The sequence below is a fragment of the Onychostoma macrolepis genome, chromosome 14 (genome assembly GCF_012432095.1).
Source record: "Onychostoma macrolepis isolate SWU-2019 chromosome 14, ASM1243209v1, whole genome shotgun sequence".
In the NCBI taxonomy this organism is placed as follows: domain Eukaryota; kingdom Metazoa; phylum Chordata; class Actinopteri; order Cypriniformes; family Cyprinidae; genus Onychostoma; species Onychostoma macrolepis.
In genome coordinates, this window is record NC_081168.1 from 19,276,986 (window position 1) to 19,286,012 (window position 9,027).

A 9,027-nucleotide genomic window follows, 5' to 3' on the forward strand; every position below is an offset into this window, starting at 1 on the left:
TATATGTAATTATATTTCTACACACACACACACACACACACACACACACACACACATATATATATATATGTGTGTGTGTGTGTGTGTATATATATATATATATGTGTGTGTGTGTGTGTGTGTGTGTGTGTGTGTGTGTGTATATATATATACACACACACACACACACACACACATATATATACACACACACACATATATATATATATATATATATATATATATATGTATGTATATGTATATGTATATGTATGTATATATACTGTATGTAATTTTCCTGTGATGGCAATGCTTAATTATCAGCAGGCATTAACTCCAGACTACAGTATGTCACATGACCCTTCTGAAATCATTCTAATATGATGATTTGGTGCTCAAAAAAAAAAAAAAGATCAATGTTAATGATTAAACAATTAAAAAGTCTGGACAGGGTGTTTTAAAATGCTAAGGGTAAACCTTTTTGTTCCCTTTTATTTTTTTTTAGCCATGATATACATTTTTAGATACTATAGGCTATACGTCACTAATTGTATAAAAGGATTAAAAAATCGAATCACTGATAATATATTTTTTTCTCTTTTTGATTTGTAGTATTTTGTTGTAATTGTGTGCATCTCTATATACCTATTTCTTTTTATATTTAACAAATAACTCGAATAAGCTTGAATATTTTAATATACAATATATATTTAGAAATGTTTCCAAAACTAGAAACTGTCACTTCTTAAAAACTATTGTTCTCATTAATATACCATGATATCATGTACATGTTTTCAGGATTCTTTGATGAATAGAACGTTCAAAACAACAGCATTTACTTGAAATATAAATAATTTGTCATTAGCACTGAAATATTGTGCACAGTAAGACCCAGGAATGTGCATTAAGAAATTAAATAGGGAGATTTTGATTTTATAAATATCACAGCCTGACAGCACACCAAATATATCAGTGTGTTTGATCAGAAAAAAAAAACATTTCATTTCACTGTTAAATATACAAATTTGGTAATTCGGGGAGATTACAGACAGAATGTGTGATCTGTCAAAATGTGGTTCTGAATGAAAGTTTATATATGAGGGAGTGAATTATTGCTTACCTGAGTGGGAACATATCGGTGAGGAGCACATTATGGGGAGAACAAATCATTCTGCGAAACTAGTGAAACGAGAGGTGCGTTTCTCTGTTCACCCTTTTCCTTCCTTTTACTGTATTTTCTCCCTGTTCTCACCCCCATCTCTCTCTCAACGCACACACAGAGTGAGTGTCAAATTCAAAGAACCAATGAAAGGAGACATGCAGGTGTGCATTTGCAGCTGTGATGGGAGAGATCCTCGTTGTTTACTTGAGCACAATTGCGCTCCTTTCCCTCCACTTTTTTGGTTTTGTTTCTATTTTGTGTTGTGGAAATAGAATCACAGTTGAAGACTTGGCCTTGCTGCACTTGAATCAGAGGAAATCAGAATCTTAGCGACACAATATTAAATACTATTGGCTGCTCTTAATTAGAGCATCCTGAATGTAATTTCTTCCTTGTTAGAACACCGTGAAGTGCTTTTTGAGGTCTGTTTAGCATTTGCCGCTGAGGTTAGCCAACAGAATGTGTGGTTTCATCAAAAACTGACCCCCTACATGGCTTTTGCTAGTTAACGTTGATTTAATCACTTGTTTGTGTCTATCAAAAATGAGAGGAACAAAGCACATTTATAATATTCATGAACTGCAGTACTCATGTGCTGAGCTGAATGAATGTGCCACCAGTAAAGTGTCTCAGCTCCAAGGGTGAAACATTGTGATTGTTTACTCAATTTAGTCGTATTTACTGATTAACTAAATGTGTACTGAAAATATCTGTTTTATACGGTGGCCGAGAGTGCTCAACGCGCTGCAAATAGAAAAACACCTGCAAATTAAGAAAACAACTTCATCAATTTGACAACACGTGCTACAAATGCTCACAACACAACCAAATAAAGAAACGCACAGCAAATAGAAAAGAAACACCTGCAAATTAAGAAAACAACTTCATCAATTTGACAACACGCGCTACAAATGCTCACAACACAACCAAATAAAGAAATACATTGCAAATACTCACAGCACAACCAAACAAAGAAACGCGTTTCTTTATTTGTTTGCGTTGTGAGCATTTGCACCACCTGCTGTCAAGCTGATGAAAATGTTTTCTTGATTTGCCGGTGCTTTTTCTATTTGCATGTGTTTTCTGAAGTTGTAGCGTGCTGAGCTCTCTCGGCCACCGTAGTTTTACCTGATTTACCATTTACCATATAATTGCATGACTTGATTATTTATTTATTTATTTTAACTTTTATATGTGTAAATAGGTTTTTGAAAGAAAACTTGTAAACATTTGTTAATTTGCATTAGGAGTTTAGTACTTTCAATGGTGAATTAATTGGAATTAAGTAAAATTTTTGTTGTTTTTTTTATTTTATTTAATTATTTACATTTTATACCCAAATTGTCAGTACTGAAGTGCTGAAAAATCACATTCTCAATACTGTAATATACAGTCTGAACAGTTTAAATTAAAATCAATACCTGTATAAACAACAAATATGACCCTGGCTGTGAAAACCCAGCTAAAGCTAAAGATTTACTATTTTCTACATAAAATTGCCCTTCATAAGGTAAAGAACATTCTGTGAAAATGTAAGCTTGATATCTTTAATATTGACTGAGTAAGGCCATGTCAAAGATTGAAATCATAGTGAAATTAATGGTTGAAATCAAACTTTGATACTTATCTCATAATTAGATTTTAAGAATTGAGCCTGGATTTCACAGACAGGGTCACACATAGTATTGTGATCTATATATTTAAATGATCAAATTATTTAATTATAATATTAATTTAATAATAATGAGAGTTTGGAGGGAAGTATGTAAAGCAAATATTATCAGGAATATCTATAAATGTGTCAGGGAAATGATCACAAAAATCCTAAATCCTATTATTTTTCTTTATGCACGTAGAATTTTAATTCTTACTATGTGTAAGTTGATATTATTAGTATTATTAGTATTATTATTTTGGGATGAAATATGGTTTAGAAATGTTTAAGATTTCATGTGGTTCAGCCTTATACATTTTAATGTAATATGTATGTTATTTGCACATAATCTACAACACATTAATGAAAAATGTCAGAACCAGATCAAGATACTAGTGAAGAACTAACCAAGGTGACTTTAAATATGACCTATGCCCTCAGTTTTTACATGTTTTACAGTAATGGATGTGAAACGTCAGGTCAAGGTTACTTCAATTAGTGCCAAAATCCTCAGATGACCTCAAACTGAAATATTAATGCAAGAGGTCATGGAATTTTATTCCAATTATTCGCCAGGCTTTCATTAGACTCTCTGGAAGTGTCCTAACGATTAAAGCAGAGCTTTATGTCATTGATTCAGTCCTTCCCAGGGCCTCTCTTTAGCACTCTTGGGCTTCTCCCAAACAGACAGTGGCTTTGATGGCTGACTTGAATTCGTTGGACTTCAGTTAAAAGACTTTAGATGAGTGTGAGAGCTGACAGTTCTGACACATCAAAGCGCTTATATCTCAGCTGTCAAGGGAGGCTATCTAAAACTGAACCCCAGTCAAGACCCAGAGTCCCTCTATTTAAACTTGGTATTTTACCCTCTTTTAAAAACAGAGCTGCTCTCACAGTCTAAGCTAAAAGCAGTTTATTGTAGCCAGCTAGCTTTTGACCCAACTGGCATGGAAGAAAACATCTAACAGATGTCTCCTGAAATGGAAACTTGATCTACAGCAGAGCTAAAGAGTAAACAGTCTAGTAACTGAATGCATTTCCTCAGCCAGTTCTTCAGTAATGATTTTCTCTGCTCCATTTTACTGCATTGTACTGACTCCATCTCAGCCTTCTGGTCATGTTTCCACAAACTCTAATGCGGAGCTCAATTGGTTTCTTGGAAAATCCATTGCAGGTAAAAGAGAATAATTCCTCCCCCATTACTTTCCAGTTACTCTTCTGCTCCATGCTGACAGTTTCCAGAGACCTGCATTGCCATGTATCACAGTTTCTCTCGCTGTTTGTCTAAAACCCCCTCGAGCCTCATCTCTCAGCCCTCTGTGGACGATTGCCTTCATCTCTTTCAAAGTCTCTTGATTAAACCGTGTTCATAACCATCAGCCTCGTATTCATCAAACCCCAGTGCCTATAACAAGCTCACATATTGGGTAGTTTGTCTGACAAACACAAAAGAATGACATAAAAGTAGGATTTCTTTTATTATGGCCTCAATTATGGTAGTAGAGCTCGGTTGTCATCTTGACAAGGTGTTTGGCTGCACTAGTATTGTGATTCTTTACAGTTGGAATTATTGGTGATCTCATTCAATATAATACTTGCATAATGGCTCAGTGGGTATTATTGCTTTTTCTTATGGTGATTTGTAATATTCCTTTGTTGAATGTGAATGAAAAAACAAGTAATGATGAAAGTAGATTTTCTGAGGATGTAAGTAGTGCTTGCTCATGCAGAGCTCATGTCTCAATAAAAGTGCTGTGGGTCATTACAAGGGTGTTCTGTATGGTTAGTGTGTTGTTATGTGGTTGCTAGGGTGTCTTTAGGAGGTTGCTGGGGGGTAGGGATGGGTATCGTTAAGGTATTAACGGTATTACTACTCTTACTGATACTGCTTATCGATCCGGTACTTTAACGGTATTCTTATCGGTACTTTTTGTTATATATATATATATATATATATATATATATATATATATATATATATATATATATGAATGAGACAGATTAGGAGCTGGATTAACATTGCTTTATATTCTGAAATGTAAAATAAATATTTAATTAAATTAATATAAAACATCAATTTGTAAATGCACCAGTGTGCAGGCATTTTTAGTGTTTTATATACATAAGATACAGTAAGAACATGAACAAAGAAACAAAGTAAAACAAACCAACAAATACAATAAAACAAATATACAAATTAAATGAAATGAAATAAACAGTGCTTTCATTTTTCCATGAAGGTCTACTAACATTAATGTTCAGGTAAGTAATAGCTACAAAAGAAATCTAAAAGTAATCAAACGTAAAACCAAAAAATTAAAATGTAAAATAACACTGCATAATTTTCACTGTATGTATTGATAGATTAATGCTTATTAAAGCTATAACGTTATTCAGATTAAGAGCTGTGGGTGATTTTCTCTTTGCATTTTGTTATTTAACATTGATGGCCCAAGCACCAGTCTGTCACTTTAAGACAAAATATTGACACACATCGGATTTTCTCCCAACTGATCTCGTCCACTTAAGACATAAACTGTGTTTAAGTGAATACTCTCGTAGCTGGCCATTTTGACATTTTGTGAAGCTCAAAGTGTAATTTGCTTGTCCGTTTTGGAGCGCGGCGCGCACACATTTCATCCTGGGGAACAGCGTCTCTCGCGCTGATTGTGCTTTCAACGTTTTATTATCAAACATGTCCCGCAATGTAGCAGCAGTAAAGACAGCATTTTACAATAATCACCGATTGAGCTGATTCTGACGTTAAGTTTTGGTTAGGGAGGAACGAATGCGCACCGCTGTAAAGGGAAGGAAGTTGTGCTAGAAGAAACACGGCTATAATACTTAGAAGCCAAAATCGAAATAAAAAAAAAATAAACTAAGCTTAATATAACAGCCACAGGCCTAAAGCATAAGCAGATGTTTGAATAGTTAGTTCTGTCTTCTATCATAATTAAACAGGGCTTTCATGTTGCACGTGCTGAAACTCCTCCGCGTAAGCGCGTTCTCGTTTCTGAATTGTATCATATGTATCAAAAATGTATCATAGACAGATGTTTGAATATTATTGCACATAAAAACAGCTGGCAACTCTGGTGAAATATAATTTGCAAAATAATGTGTATATATAGTAACAACAAATGTATGTGTGTTTTCTTGATTTCTCCAGTACCGACAGCAGAACCGATAACGTCAGAGTTGATCGATACTCCGGTCTTTCATAATTTAGCCCCGAGACCGATTTAATACCGGGTTTCGGTACCCATCCCTACTGGGGGGTTGCCCGGAGTATTTTGAGTCGTTTTTTAGTGTGTATCTGTGGTTATTTATTGTCCCAACTTAAAAACCAATATGATAGTGTCTAAAATTTAAGAGAATATAAAATAATATATTACTGAATATATGTTATTTATTAACTGGAACAAAAATATGAATATAATTATCTGATTTTACGGTAGATTATTTTTAGGTGATTATTTTTCTTGAAAGAAATGAATACTTTTATTCAGCAAGGGTGCATTAAATTGTTTAGAATTGTCTTCATTTATAATGTTCCAAAATATTTATATTTTGAATAAATGTTATGTTGAACTTTCTATTCAAGAAACAATCCTGAAAAACGTACCATGGTTTCAATAAGAAAAAACACACACCAAAATTAGCATGTTAGAATGATTTCTGAAGGATCATGGTATATAAAATATACCACTTTTGTAACATACATACTATTATCTAATATTAGTTAACATTTGATAATAATAAAATATGTGAGCAACAAAGAATATTAGAATGAATTCTGGTAGATCATGGGAAATTGAAGACTGCTGAAAATTCAGCATTGCCATTGAATAAAAAAAATTGCATTTTAAAACACATTAAACTGGAAAGCAGATATTTTAAATAGTTATAATATTTAATTAAAGGGCTCATGAACTGCCTTTTTTATTATTTTGTATTGTTCTCTAAGGACAAGATTTTTACAATAAAAACATCATAATTTAGTAATAAACTATTATCTGTTCTGTTTTGACCCCCCTCATGCGTTTGTTTGAACAGGCGTAGCGGATTGTAGACTCAGAAGTAAACACCCACTGCTATGATTGGCTAATAGTTGTGTATGTTTGACAGCCTACATCCTTCACAGATGACTGCTGTGATTTAGGTTTAAAATGCATAAATACTCATCGCATAAGCATAAGTACATAAGTACATATCAAACGATCCGTAATGACAGACAAAGCAATAGTGATCATGTAATAAAAACACTTTGTGGTGTGACATTACTGTCAGATCCAATATAGTCTTTCCTAACATTGGGATCAGAAGGAAGGCAATGCAAAGACTTGGCACACTTCTGCAGTGTCTTGTTGTTTTCAGACCATCTTTATCGTTTGATTTCTGCTTAGATCTGGTTTTGCATCTCTCGTTATTTACACCACATGTGCGAATCGGTGGGCGGGGCTAAACAGGCAGTGATGTAGAAGCAGGCATTGATCATCTTCTGTGGAGGCAGTGCTTATTCACATTTTTACATAGAATAGTATCTTCCACAAGCTGTTGTTTTGGCAGACTGGCTTCAATATAAGCTGTTTTTAGACTAACAAGAAAGTTTTGAGTTCTAAAACTGACAGGATGTTTTTTATACCACAGAGAGCTCTTATGTGTCAAAAGATCAAGGGAATTTTTATTTTTCACTTCATGACCCCTTTAACATTGTTTCTGTAAGCAATGCAAACACATGAATATGCTATAGTACATGTTAGTACACCATCAGAGTACATGTCTTCCCATAGCTATACATCCACACAATGAAAGTGGATGGCAAGGCTCCAGTGCCGTCACCACGGTTGATTTGTAGGAGCAGAAACAATACATTGTTATTACTTTGATAGAAGATTTGCTATTCAGACAGGGTCCCTCCATGCATAATGAAATGTATTCCCTAGAACAATCTCTTTTATCTGTGTATACACGTCCTCTCTTGTGCCCCAACTCAGCATCGACTGTGAAATAAACCGCCTTTCAGACCATGTTCCCCATCTTGCCGTGACTGGGACTAAACACGGCACCAAAACATGCATAGCTGTTGCCTTGATGCTACCAACACAGCTAGCTACTTGCATATAATCAATCATTCAGTTGGCATTCAAGTCATTTTCCCTCTCACGGAAAACATGTAAAGGCATGGCAGGCTTCTCACAAGTGTCCCTGTGAGGAGTGAAGTTACAGATCAAAAACAATAGGTTTAAGTCTTCGAGATGAAAAGAAAATCTCTTAGTGCAGAGGTGTTTGGAGGATATACACACAGGGATTTGGGGCTTCATTTGCAATGGCGGTTAGGAGGCAGTGTTAAACTGCTCCAGCTCTGATTGGTACGCCGATGCGACATGCTTCTAACGGTGAGCTGCGACTGGAGGTTTGAGGGGTTAGAGTGCGGTCAGGGGAATTGAATGGGGCTTTACGGCCATTATGAAGATGTAATGTTGAGTCCTTGGATGACAGGAAGTCAAATGATCGCAATCACGGTTTGCTCTCCTAGACTCTCGGGTATGAATGTGCTACATTTATTATGCTTCCCCGATGGCCTTCTTTGCTTGTGCTGAATGTGGCAAATCGAATTTAGGAGTCAGTATCATTCTCTAGTGGTGAGACTTTTGTGCATTGAATAATTTTATCATGAATATTATTAGTGATCAAGTGCATTTTTATGGTTTTAATACTATGAATATTGATATATAGGAAACTTTAAATGAATGGCATTTGTCTGGTAACAATGTAACAATTTTTATTGTAACTTTTGATCAATTTAATCTTGTTTTGTGTTTGGGCAGATATGGTGGAAATTTATTTTATGCATAGAATAATTGTATAATTAATATCAATAAAATTAATATATTAATGATTTTATTACATTAAAAAGAACAGTATTTGTTTAAAATATAAATTTTTTGTAACAATTTAAAAGTTTTTACTGTAATTTTTACTGTAATATAATTTTTACTGTAATATAAAGAAATACGTTTCAAAAATAAAAAGAAGACACACACATTATTATTATTATTATTATTTATGCCAACAATGATAGTGGAAATCTATTTTTGTCATTTATCTATTTAATGTCACACAAAATATATTTTAGCATGCATTTTTAATGGTTTTACAATTATGAATAGGCTGCATGCATTCTACAATTGTTAAAATGATCTTTTTTCATACCAGCTTTTCTTAAATG